Raw genomic sequence first — 11,422 nt, forward strand, 5'->3', positions numbered from 1 at the left:
ATGTCAGTTGCTTAATTTAGAAACTGTACTTGTGGTCGGTCTCGTGCCCATTGTTGATGTGACGACGTGCATTAAATATTACAACTATAGCACATCAAGACTGTAACTTGCTTAACTAAATGAATATTTGAGTTCCTAGAGTCCCTTGGCCCATTATGCGACTCTGTGAACCGTTCCACTACCGCCCACAGCATGGGTAAGGGGGTGTATAATGACTGAACTATACTGACTCATGCACTGTGTATGAGGCAAGTCATCCGCAGCACCGAGTGTGTGTGTGCATAGTCAGAAATAAGATTACCAGATAGCAGAGTCAGCACAGTAAATCTCGCTATTACGCTGCCGTTGTGTCTACAAAAGATTTACTTTTGTATCCTCAAAAGTCGAACTATTTGCTATACAAATACGAGTATTTATTATTATTTAAAACACAATATTGATATCTTAATTATCTTCTATTTCTAATTCCAATTATTGTTCTAATCCTCATTATTATTCTAATCCTCATTAGTGCTCTAATCCTCATTAGTGCTCTAATCCTCATTATTGTTCTAATCCTCATTAGTGCTCTAATCCGCATTATTGCTTTAATCCTCAGTATTGCTCTAATCCTCATTATTGTGCATTCTAATCATCTGAATGTTCAGCTAAGTAGCCTAAAATAAGAATGCACGATTGAAGTATACAAATGGATAAAAGGATATAAACAAAGGAAATACTAATAGTGTTAAATATATCAACAGCATATTGATGTAAAATGGATAAGTTTAATTTGAAGAAAGATCTAGATAAATGCAGGATTGGAAATAGAGGGGGGGGGGAGGAACAAATTACCGGGCAACATAATAGATGTGTGTCTCTCCTGTATCAATCTAAAATTATGTAGTTGTAGTTTAGAAGAATTATGTAGTAATGATAATACAAAATAATATTAGTTTTCAAAATTAAGTAGGGAGGGTATCGGCTAGACTCGCCCGTCTGTCTGGCACCTCGGGCCCCCCAGGACCTCTCCACTGTAAACAAATCTTGATAGTAGCTACTGTATGTATTGTTGTGTGGTGGGGTGATAGTAGGCAGCAGCTCTCTCTCTCTCTCCTCGTACGCTCGCTATGACCTAGGTAAGGACATGTGCTGCCATCTTAATAGAAGGGATTTGGATAAGATATTCCTTGACTGTGGTTAAAACTATTAGGAGGTGTTGTGATGTGCGTATCGCGATACTATTGGGTCTGGTCAGTAATTGGATGGGTGACTTAATGGGCTTCATGTCACTGAGACTGATATTCAGTACTAGTAATTATTCCAGTTGGGTAAAATTTCCCTTATTAGCCATTTAAGCAGCGATTTCTGGTTTAACTTTGAAGGGGTCCTGTAGTACAGTTGGGTTCATTCTCGACTCGCAACAGGGAATTCTGAGTTCGAATCCCAAGCTGGATAGAAATGGGCGCGTTTCCTATCATCTAATGCATCTATTCACTTAGTAGTAAATGGGTACCTAGAAGTTAGTCATCTTTTTGTAGGGTTGCATCCTGGGAAGGGGCAGTAATTCGTCCTTTGGGAGGGACCTCGATATAAGCTTAACATGTATATGTACACTGGCTGTCTGTCCCCTGACAATGAAATATAATTATTAGGTGAATATCTGGCAACTGCTAGGCCTGTGATCTCCAAAATATGTATTGCTGTCTCTGGACATAGGTTATGACTTTGTCGAAAGGCATTTTTATTTATTGACCCAAATCTATATGATGGCTGATTTCAATGTTCGGCTGACTCGAATGGGTGATGGGCCCCATATAATTCAGGTTGTTGTGCATAGAAAGTGCTATCACTTTTAGATGATGGGTTGAAATATGGATGTTTGGATTGTAGGAGGAATAAAAGATGAACAAAAGTTTGAAATGGTGTAAGTTTTTAAAGGGAAAGTTTAATGTATTGTGCAAGATTCATGTGAAACAAAGTTGAAAGGGTGAAATAGCCCAGACTACATTGGAACCAAGCTACGTTTTCACACACCTTATGTACATTTGTAAAATGTTTTATTATTGTTCCCCCAAGAAGAGCTGTGGGGATCTTAATTAGTGCACCCAATTTCTATTGAATGATCCTGGTTTTCACGGTAAAGACATTCCGTATCCACAGTGACTTATGGCCATGGACGGTGATTAGTTTTGTTGGGGGTTGTACTGCAGGGACTGAGCTGATGTCATGAGTTGCATCCTGGTGAAGTTTAGAGTTATTTAGTTTGTATTTGCTTGTGGGCGGGACTCTTTGAGTGTCAAAATTAGTATTGCTATGTATTATCCTGGTGTTGATAAATATTGGTAGGACCTGTATCATTAAGTACATTTTTAGATATCTCTGGTTAAGGTCAATTATTGTGTATTTATTGCAGATAACAGAAATAATGAGAAGTGCCAGAGAAAGTTGTGTGAGAATAAGAGAGAGTGTTACTGAAGATAATGGTCTAGACCGAAATCTTGAAAAGAATTCTCTTGATGTTCACATGCACCATATGGCAGCTGCAGTAGATATCAATGGAGAGGGATTCTTTTCTCAGGAGGTAAGGTATTTTAGATCTTCGTCATACTCTTTACTGTTTGTGAATTTGCATTTCAGTCAAATATCTAATCTGTTTATAAAAAAAAGATGTTTGTCAATATACCAGTTCTTCACAAATGTAAAGATTATTCAGCCACATGGAAAAAAATAACTCTCACAAGAGTACCTAGAAGGCTCATTTTGAAGATCTTCCATTTGAGATAAATCTTGACCTCTCTTGTCATGCTAATCTTACTAATCAACACATTGTCAAAAGTACTTTTGAGTCTTTTTAATTTAATATTTTCTTTCTTTCAGGCAGTAATGATTACAGAATGCGATGGAGAATCGTATAATACAGATGCCACTCTTCACTTCTGTAGACGAATACTCAGACCTCGTGATGCTATCTTTTCCTGCTTAGGTATGATAATAAAATAAAACTCAAAGTGAATTTACAAAGGAAACGCAGTAGAGGTCTGGAAAGGATGTGAAAGAAAAGGAGGACAGTTCGGAGGCAGGGTTAGAGGCAGGATTAAAATCTGGAGCTTTCTGTTATGACTACTCTCTCTCTTTCTTTATTTCATTAATGTAATGTATTTCAAAGGAGTTAGTTTACAGTGGACTCTTGATAAGTAAAATTGTTGAAAGCTATTTACTTAAAAGAAATCGACCATTCCCACTAACTTAATACCTGGGTAACTCTAATTGTGCATCCCTGAGGTATGTGTATGTGTAGTATGTACAGGTCAGGATTTGTCTCTGTCAGTCAGGTGATCATTTGTTTGCACAAACCATTAGAAATCAAATAACCAAACAGCTTGTGCTCCTGTAGAACCAAAATGCTAACTTGCAGCATCATTTCTCATTCAAGATTTCTTTGGGAGTGAATATTCAACAATTGTAAGACTGAGTAAATTAATGGTTCTAAAAAGAGAGTAAATTAATGGTTCTAAAAAGAGAGTAAATTAAATAAGATAAAGGTCAAGACAGTCGAGCTTACTGACCAGCTAAAGAATCAAAGGGCAAATACAACTCTACAAATCACTGAAGCTGGAGGCTGCAGTGTCAACACGTTACCTTCCCTGAAATATGAAACAAACATTTTGATGCAGCTCAGGCACCAGTTACAAGATGTGCTCTATTTTAAGGAAGAGTTGGGAAAAGTCTGTATATTCTGATGCAACTCTAATGGTTCAAGTCCACAAATTCAGAAAAAATATCAGTGCCTGGAACTGGACCAGAGGAGTGACCTTGAATAAAATGATGGATCAACCAGACTTCATCTGTATGACATACTGTAGTTGCTAAATGCAAAATCTGTATTCCCTAAAATAACTGACTTGATTCTAGGTGCCTAACAAAAAAAAAAAAAAAGTTTCCAAATCATATAAGGTTTGACCTGATTTCCTGGCCTTCAAAACTGTCTCTTGGACTTTGTAAGTGCTGCTATCTGTTTGTGATAGAAGTCAGAGTAGGGGTTGGAATAAATGTAAGGTTTCAAATGATTATGTTTGGAGTGGGGAATAGGTGTCTGTGTAGGGGTGGAAGGAACCTTTTGAGAAGCCACAGACTTTCTGACCCTGATGAGATTATTAGGGAGAGGGGGGGGGGTTGCCCTTGGGGTAAATTCAGGTTAATAACATGACAAGATCACTTGCAAAGATACCTGTCATGATGGTGATAGACGTCTCAAGAACAGGTGATAGAGAGTCCCTGAAGAGCCATGTATGAGCTAGCTATGGGAGTATTCGTGGGTCCTACTTAGAAAGGAGCATTTTTCTATGTTCAACAACCTATTATTTTTACATGAAAACTTATCTGAAGTTATTCATTTCATAGGAAATTCTAATTTATATTCTTTTAACATTTCAGGGTATCGTCCATGGAATAAGGATGGTGGTGACCAGTCGTTGTGTGTGAAGGTCTTGAATGTTGCATATTTTATCCTTTTCTTCCTTTGCCTCTGCATAGGACCTGTTCTGCAGTACAACATCTGTCTTAAGTAATTTGGTTTGATCCATTGTAGTTTCAAATAGCAATGCAAAATAAAAGCCACTTTGACCTTTGACCTCAATTTGTGACCCCATCTTTTCATGTTGACTACTAGGTTCTAAATTGGTTCATTAAAAATTACACGAGTAACTGTATTGACGTATATTAAATTTACTCGAGCAGACAGCATAAGTGTCTGGCAGACACTTGGCAGAACTGGATGAGATCAGAATAATAAATCAGGGTCTTGAATTATACAAAATTCTACCCCAGTAGTAATTAACTAAATTATTCTATTTTAGTATTTTGCGATGCACTGACATGCTATTTATGTTGCAGTAATAGGTTTTAAGAATTTTGCCCAACTTGATGTAATGGTATATCGTGAGATTTTGTTTTGTATTTTATTCTCCTTTCTGCTTCTTTTATTTTTTAACTCCCTGTTTTGTTGCTACATATCACACCTTCACTGATATTCTTTTTAACATTTGTTTATTGCATAGTGAAAATAAAACTGTTCCAGTATGTTAGCTTAACCTGCATGATTAATTCTATAGCGCCATTTTTAATATACTGTACTAGTGGAAGTTGTGTTAAATAGCTAAATCATATTATAAAAAATGTCGGAAGGAGTCCAAGTGAATTTTTATTTTGTGCTACCAGTTCAGACGTCCAGTATTCCGGGGAATCTTTGGATTAGTGAATTCATTGAAATCAAACTTACGGTTAAATTGGAAAATTTAAGAGGTGTTCCAGAGTTCTCCCTATGTACGTTTTTTCCACTTTTTCCCAATAAAACACATATCTGAATAATATTATTAAATATTCCTGTCACTTCCCAGTTGCCAGTGTATTGTACTGTATAAAGTAGAAATGTACACTAGCCAGTGTTGCAAATGATAGTAATTACCACTCTCAAGTCACAAGTATACAGTATAAAGTAGATTTGACTTTTCACCACAGTGTATATAAGAGTTTACATTACAGCAGGCATTTCGGAATAGTTGAAAGGTGAAATGATTCAGGAATATAATTAATAAGTGCGTAAAACTCCCGGAAACCTGTGGTAACTCATGTGTAGAAAACTATATGCTCGTATTGTTGAGATATTGTTAGTATTTTGGTGTTAAATCCAGTGCAAGTCCTGCTTTGTGTATTGTGAATTTCACAAATATTGAACTCCCATACATATCAAGGGCTGTCTTCATTATATTTTCCGAAGTGCTTATCAAGTATAAGTATATGATTAAAGTGAAATAGTCGATATATCTGAGAAATAATGTACTGTACTGTAGAATATATATTTTTAATATTTTAATTTTCAGAAGAGATCAAGGCTTGGGAAATGCAGTGCTCCACATTTCTCAGAATTTTACTACACATGGTAAGCAACACCATTGTAACCATTTTTACTGCAAGCCTATTCCTCAATGTAACCATCTTAACCACATATTGTCTTCATCACTGTAACCATTTTCACTACAAACAGCTCTCGACACTATAACCATCTAAACTACACACACTACTACATATAACAGCCATCATCATTACTGTACTTTCCTTCATCACCTTACCCCACCTTCCCTCTCCTTCACCACTTCCCCTCTCATCATCACCTCCCCCTCTCATTCACCACCTTCACAGAAAGCATAAGTGCAACAAAGCAAACTTCTGGTTTAGGAAAATTAAGTTCACTCGGGTAACGAGGTGGATATTTCCACAGTATAACACCTTAACTGTAATGCACCAAACTGCCACAGTTCACTAACTGGGTGACAGCCCAGTTCACACCTTCATTCACAAGTAAACCAAACTGAAACCATATACCACCCAAGAAATGAATTGGTAAACAAAAAAGTGTCCAGAACTTACCTGTGCAAGAAGATAGCTGGAAAAGAGAGCATGGATCAGAGGGGGCATATGCAGTGCATTTAGTACTGACATCCAACAAGGCCGTCCCAAACCGGCCGTTTGGGCTGGTCCCAAACCTGCACACAGAAATAACACCACATGAGACCAGAAGACATGGCAGGATGTGCAGAATACCCCCGTTGAAAAGCAGAGGTGCAACAGGTACTCTGAGAGAGAACTCTATCAACATCAGAGGCCCGAGACTGTTCAACACGCTTCCACTACACATAAGGGGCATAACTGGCAAACCCCTCACAGTGTTCAAGAGAGAACTGGATAAGCACCTCCAAAGGATACCTGATCAACCAGGCTGTGACTCATACGTCAGGCTGCGAGCAGCCGCGTCTAACAGCCTGGTTGATCAGTCCAGCAACCAGGAGGCCTGGTCGACGACCGGGCCGCGGGGACACTAAGCCCCGGAAGCACCTCAAGGTAGGCCGTGGAATATCCCAGGCAGAGTTTGTCAGCACCCACAACAAGACCAGAACCCAAACAGCAGCCCAAGATCATTAAAAAAAATAGGCTGGAAATGGCCATAACAGCCTGGAAACAATAGGGACATAACCCAGGAAAAATCCAAGCACACAGATCAGGCAAGACTGAGGCACATGGCCCAGACAACAATCAATCCTATGTTCTCTCTGGAGACATGAGTTCTTCCAATCTTTAATAGGTTTTGGGGGATTCCTGTTTGCATGTGATTAATGGAACCTATACTTTCTTGGCAGTTATGAAGAGTACTCGGTTTTGAGGTTGATCTTATATCTCTTTTTATTCCCTAGCTTTTATTTTAGTATGGCAGATTCTGGGCCTTGTGTTCAAAAGGCATGTGCATGTCCAGAGGCCTGGTAGTTTTATGGTACCAGAGTTGATACACTAGGAAGCTACTGAGGGCCTGTCCAGAAATAGTGACACAATATTAATAGTAGTTTTTCTAATTCGGTAAAAACAAACAACATTGCATTTAATATTGCTTTGATTAATACTATTTATGAATAGTGTTTTGAAAGATAACTTCAAGAAGTGATCCATTCCTTCTGGAAAGTTTTTGTATTCATTCTGAAGGAATATTTTTGGAAGGAATAAGTGGGTAATACTGAAATTTGACAAGTTTTTATATATTTATATATATTATCACAGCCTGAGAACCCTCGGATCAGACTCTGCATTGTCAGCATAACACTTGGCTTGAATTGTATGTTTCGTGCAGAAGGGAGATAATACAGTATCATATACATAATATATCTGATAATATACTGTATGATAATACAGAGATACAGTAATTCATTTCTCCTTTCCAGGTAATGGAGACAGTCACTGGTGTTCTGGAAATTTGGTCTTTCTATACATCATTCCCAGTCTGATGTTTTTCTTTGCATTTTTAGTAACATGCATTGTCCTGAGGCTGGGTGAATCAGAACACCTGCAAACATTATTAGAAAGGGTATGTTGAAATTTGTTTTAATTATAGATTTTATTAATTTGCAGAGCGGTTCTCCATATATCCTGAATATTGTCCATATGTTGTGAAAGTTAACTAGATAGGTGAAAAATGGTGATAGATATATTGGATATATTGTATTATTTCAATCTTTAATGCTATATTTAATTTAATAATTCCATTTCCAAGAACTCTGGGTCTCAGAATTTTTCTCGGATATTTAGGCTACCCACCTTTACTTTCCCCTTATCTTCCTCCTCCTCTCTTTTACCATTTGTTAATCCTTTACTCTTTCTGACATCGTTTTCTTTCCCCATGGTAATAAGGAAAATTACAAGCATGAATTTGTTGTCTTTATAAATATCTTGCTTTTGTGCCATGATTTTTTAAAACTTACATTTATATTACTGTACTGTACAGTACTTATTTAAATTATTTCAAGTACAAGGTTTATGTACTCAGTTATGTTGATCAGTGACTAAAATAGGCTTTTAAGATTTGTAAACTCTATTGCCCTCATAATTTTTTGTTTTAATGACTTCACATTCTATATATGTGTACTGTATATATATACTGTATATATATCTCAAATTGTTTCCATGTTATAAACAAGTATATCACACTTTGAGCTTAAACAACCATTGCTCACGTAAACAATGTCCTCGCCTATGGATGAACACATTCTCCTGATTATGATAATCTGTCCTGTGCCTTTATGTAATTGTTTAAAAGTTTAGTTTATAAATATATTGTAAACGTATGAAACAAATTTAAAAAAATTGGTATCTGAAATTGTGAAATTTGATAGGTAGAGGTTGGGGGAGAAAAAATAAAAACCCAATGTTACCTGATCTGGCCTGGCTTGCAATAAGTGTCAGGCAAGTAGGATAATTCAGAAGCATGGCTTTGAGTATTCAATATTTAATGCTCAATGTGTAGGGCATCTTCAACGGTACCATTTCTAGTATTTAATCAGCATAGATAAATATTATTAATTACAATAGGCTACTTGTGATTAAACTGCCCAACCACTTGGGCTGGACAGTAAAGCAACAGTCTCGCTTCATGCAGATTGCCATTCAATCCTTGCCCATCAAAGTGGCTGGGCATCATTATTTTCCTTCTGTCCCATCCCAAATACTTATCCTGACCCCTTCCAAGTGCTATATAGTCATAAAGGCTTGGCACTTTCTCCTGATAGTTACCTTTTGTTCCTATCTTGAGGTGTTTTCAGGGCTTAGCGACCCCGCTTCTCGGTTGTCGACCAGACCTCCTGGTTGCTGGACTGGTCAACCAGGCTGTTGGACGCAGCTGCTCGCAGCCTGACGTATGAGTCACAGCCTGGTTGATCTGGTTCTGATTAAACTCTTAGACTAATTTTGTAGCAACGTAAGAACTTAACAAAATATTTCAATGTACTGTACTGTAAATTATGCCCTCACCAACCAGAGCCCAATATACTTTGACAATGCATTGATTACTTTTTTACTTTCGTCCATGTTGTCTTTAATGTTTGCTTATTACAGTACTTCATTCATCCTTTTGTCTCAGCTGTATTTCTTGTATTTGCTGTATCATACCTGATACAGTGAAACTTACATACCTTAGAATACAAAAGATTTGACCCTTATATTGCTCGGTTATTTAAAAGTACAACAACGTGGTGTGCGTGGCAAAAATAAGTTAACAAATTAAATGGGAAAATTCATGTGTCAATATGTGTACAGAAGGTAATCACAGTAAGCATTCAGAAGAGTGTAAGGGGTTAATAAGTGTTACCCTTAGGGCATAGGAGCAGTCCATTATTATGGTTCTTTAACCAGTTTAAAATATAAAGCCTTATATTAATAGTAGTACAGTGGCGCCTCGATTAACAAGTTTAATGAGTTCCGGTACTGAGCTCGTCATGTGGAAAACTCGTCTTGCGAAATAACAACAAAACTATTGTCGGAGGTGTCCAAGAACCAGCGGGAATGCTCGTTAATCGAGCGAAAGCTTGTCAGTCGAAACATATTTTCTGCGAGTGGCTTGCTCGTTACTTGAAATGCTCGTAACTGGAGCCGCTCGTTACTCGAGGTTCCACTGTAGTAGTGGAAAGGTCAACCCCGGAACTCACAGTTCCTGCGACGGCTCTAAAACAAATCGTATTGGCGTATGCCTTTCCATTGGAGACTTTCAGCGCCGTGGAGAAGTGGGACCTGCTGCCTGGGTAACAGCTTCTCCCCTGAATCAACCTACCCTGGCTTTGCACCCTGGTGAGGCCACTCCAGACTGACAACCAGAGCGTAACTCCATAGTCTCCTGAGACTGATGGATGCCTACTACTGTAGTAGTAATTTTCATTTGGCACCTGACAGCTGGGTGGACAGCGCTTCGAATTCGTAGTCCTGAGGTTCCGGGTTCGATCCCTGGTGAAGGCGGAGACAAAGGGGCAAAATGTTTCTTTCACTCTGATGCCCCTCTTACCTAGCAGTAAATAGGTACCTGGGAGTTAGACAGCTGCTACAGGCTGCTTCCTGGGGGGTGTGTAACAGAAAGTAGGCCTGTTCAAGGACCGGGCCGCAGGGATGCTAAGCCTCGAAATCTTCTCAAGATAACCTTAAGATAGGCATTCAGTAGTAGGCATTTTGGGCATATAAAAAGGAAGTCAGTATCTTGCATTGTTTTATATCACTGGAACATGGAATAATAAATTACTGTAGCTGTTGATAACTCCAAGACAAAGTAACAAGCACCTTGTTGCAGGTCTATCTACTAGCATCATGTTCGCCGTGGGAGTTTGTAAAGCAGCGTCGTCTCTGGTGTATATTTGTGGGCTGGCTAGTGGGGGGATAATATGTCTAATTTTATCCCTAACCTCCATGCTTCTGCATATTTTTGCTGCAAAATCTATTTCATATACCTTCATTCATCCCCAGTAAGTACTTTGCTCTCCATGGATGCACTGACATGTTAATGATATTCACATTTGTAACTGCTTTATAATTTTTTTATATATCAACACTTGTAAAACATGTTTAAACAAAATTGATGAAATATGACAAAGCTTTTCTAAATGTATTACATATGTTAATTTGTGCTTGTCTGTTCTTTTAACAGAGATTTCTTTCTTAAGAAAGGCACAGTGGAGTGGTTAAGCAGATACTAATAACTATCTCTTTATCAATATTGCAGGAGTACAACAGATGCAATACTCCTGTGCACTGGAGCAGTAGGGTCACTGTGGTTGGAGGATGTTGTGGTGGTGATGGGAGTGCTGTTGTACTGTACACAGTGTCACTTACTCTCGAGGCTGCTTGAAATCATCAGGACAACCTTATATCAGGGCACAACTTCACTGATGAGCATCAAGAAGGTAACTATTTTTTTTAAAGTAACAATAATTTATAGGTTACCTTGAGGTTACCTCGAGGTGCTTCCGGGGCTTAGCGTCCTCGCGGCCTGGTCGTCGACCAGGCCTCCTGGTTGCCGGACTGATCAAACAGGCTGGTTGACGCGGATGCTCCAGCCTGACGTATGAGTCACACAGCCTGG

The 11,422-nt window shown here is 38.4% G+C and overlaps 1 pseudogene; it reads left to right on the forward strand.

The window, feature by feature from the left end:
• The first annotated feature begins 986 nt into the window (after positions 1 to 986).
• Positions 987 to 11,319, forward strand: LOC138359130 (uncharacterized; annotated as a pseudogene).
• The last annotated feature ends 103 nt before the right edge of the window (positions 11,320 to 11,422 follow it).

The sequence above is a fragment of the Procambarus clarkii genome, chromosome 8 (assembly GCF_040958095.1).
Source record: "Procambarus clarkii isolate CNS0578487 chromosome 8, FALCON_Pclarkii_2.0, whole genome shotgun sequence".
Lineage (NCBI taxonomy): Eukaryota > Metazoa > Arthropoda > Malacostraca > Decapoda > Cambaridae > Procambarus > Procambarus clarkii.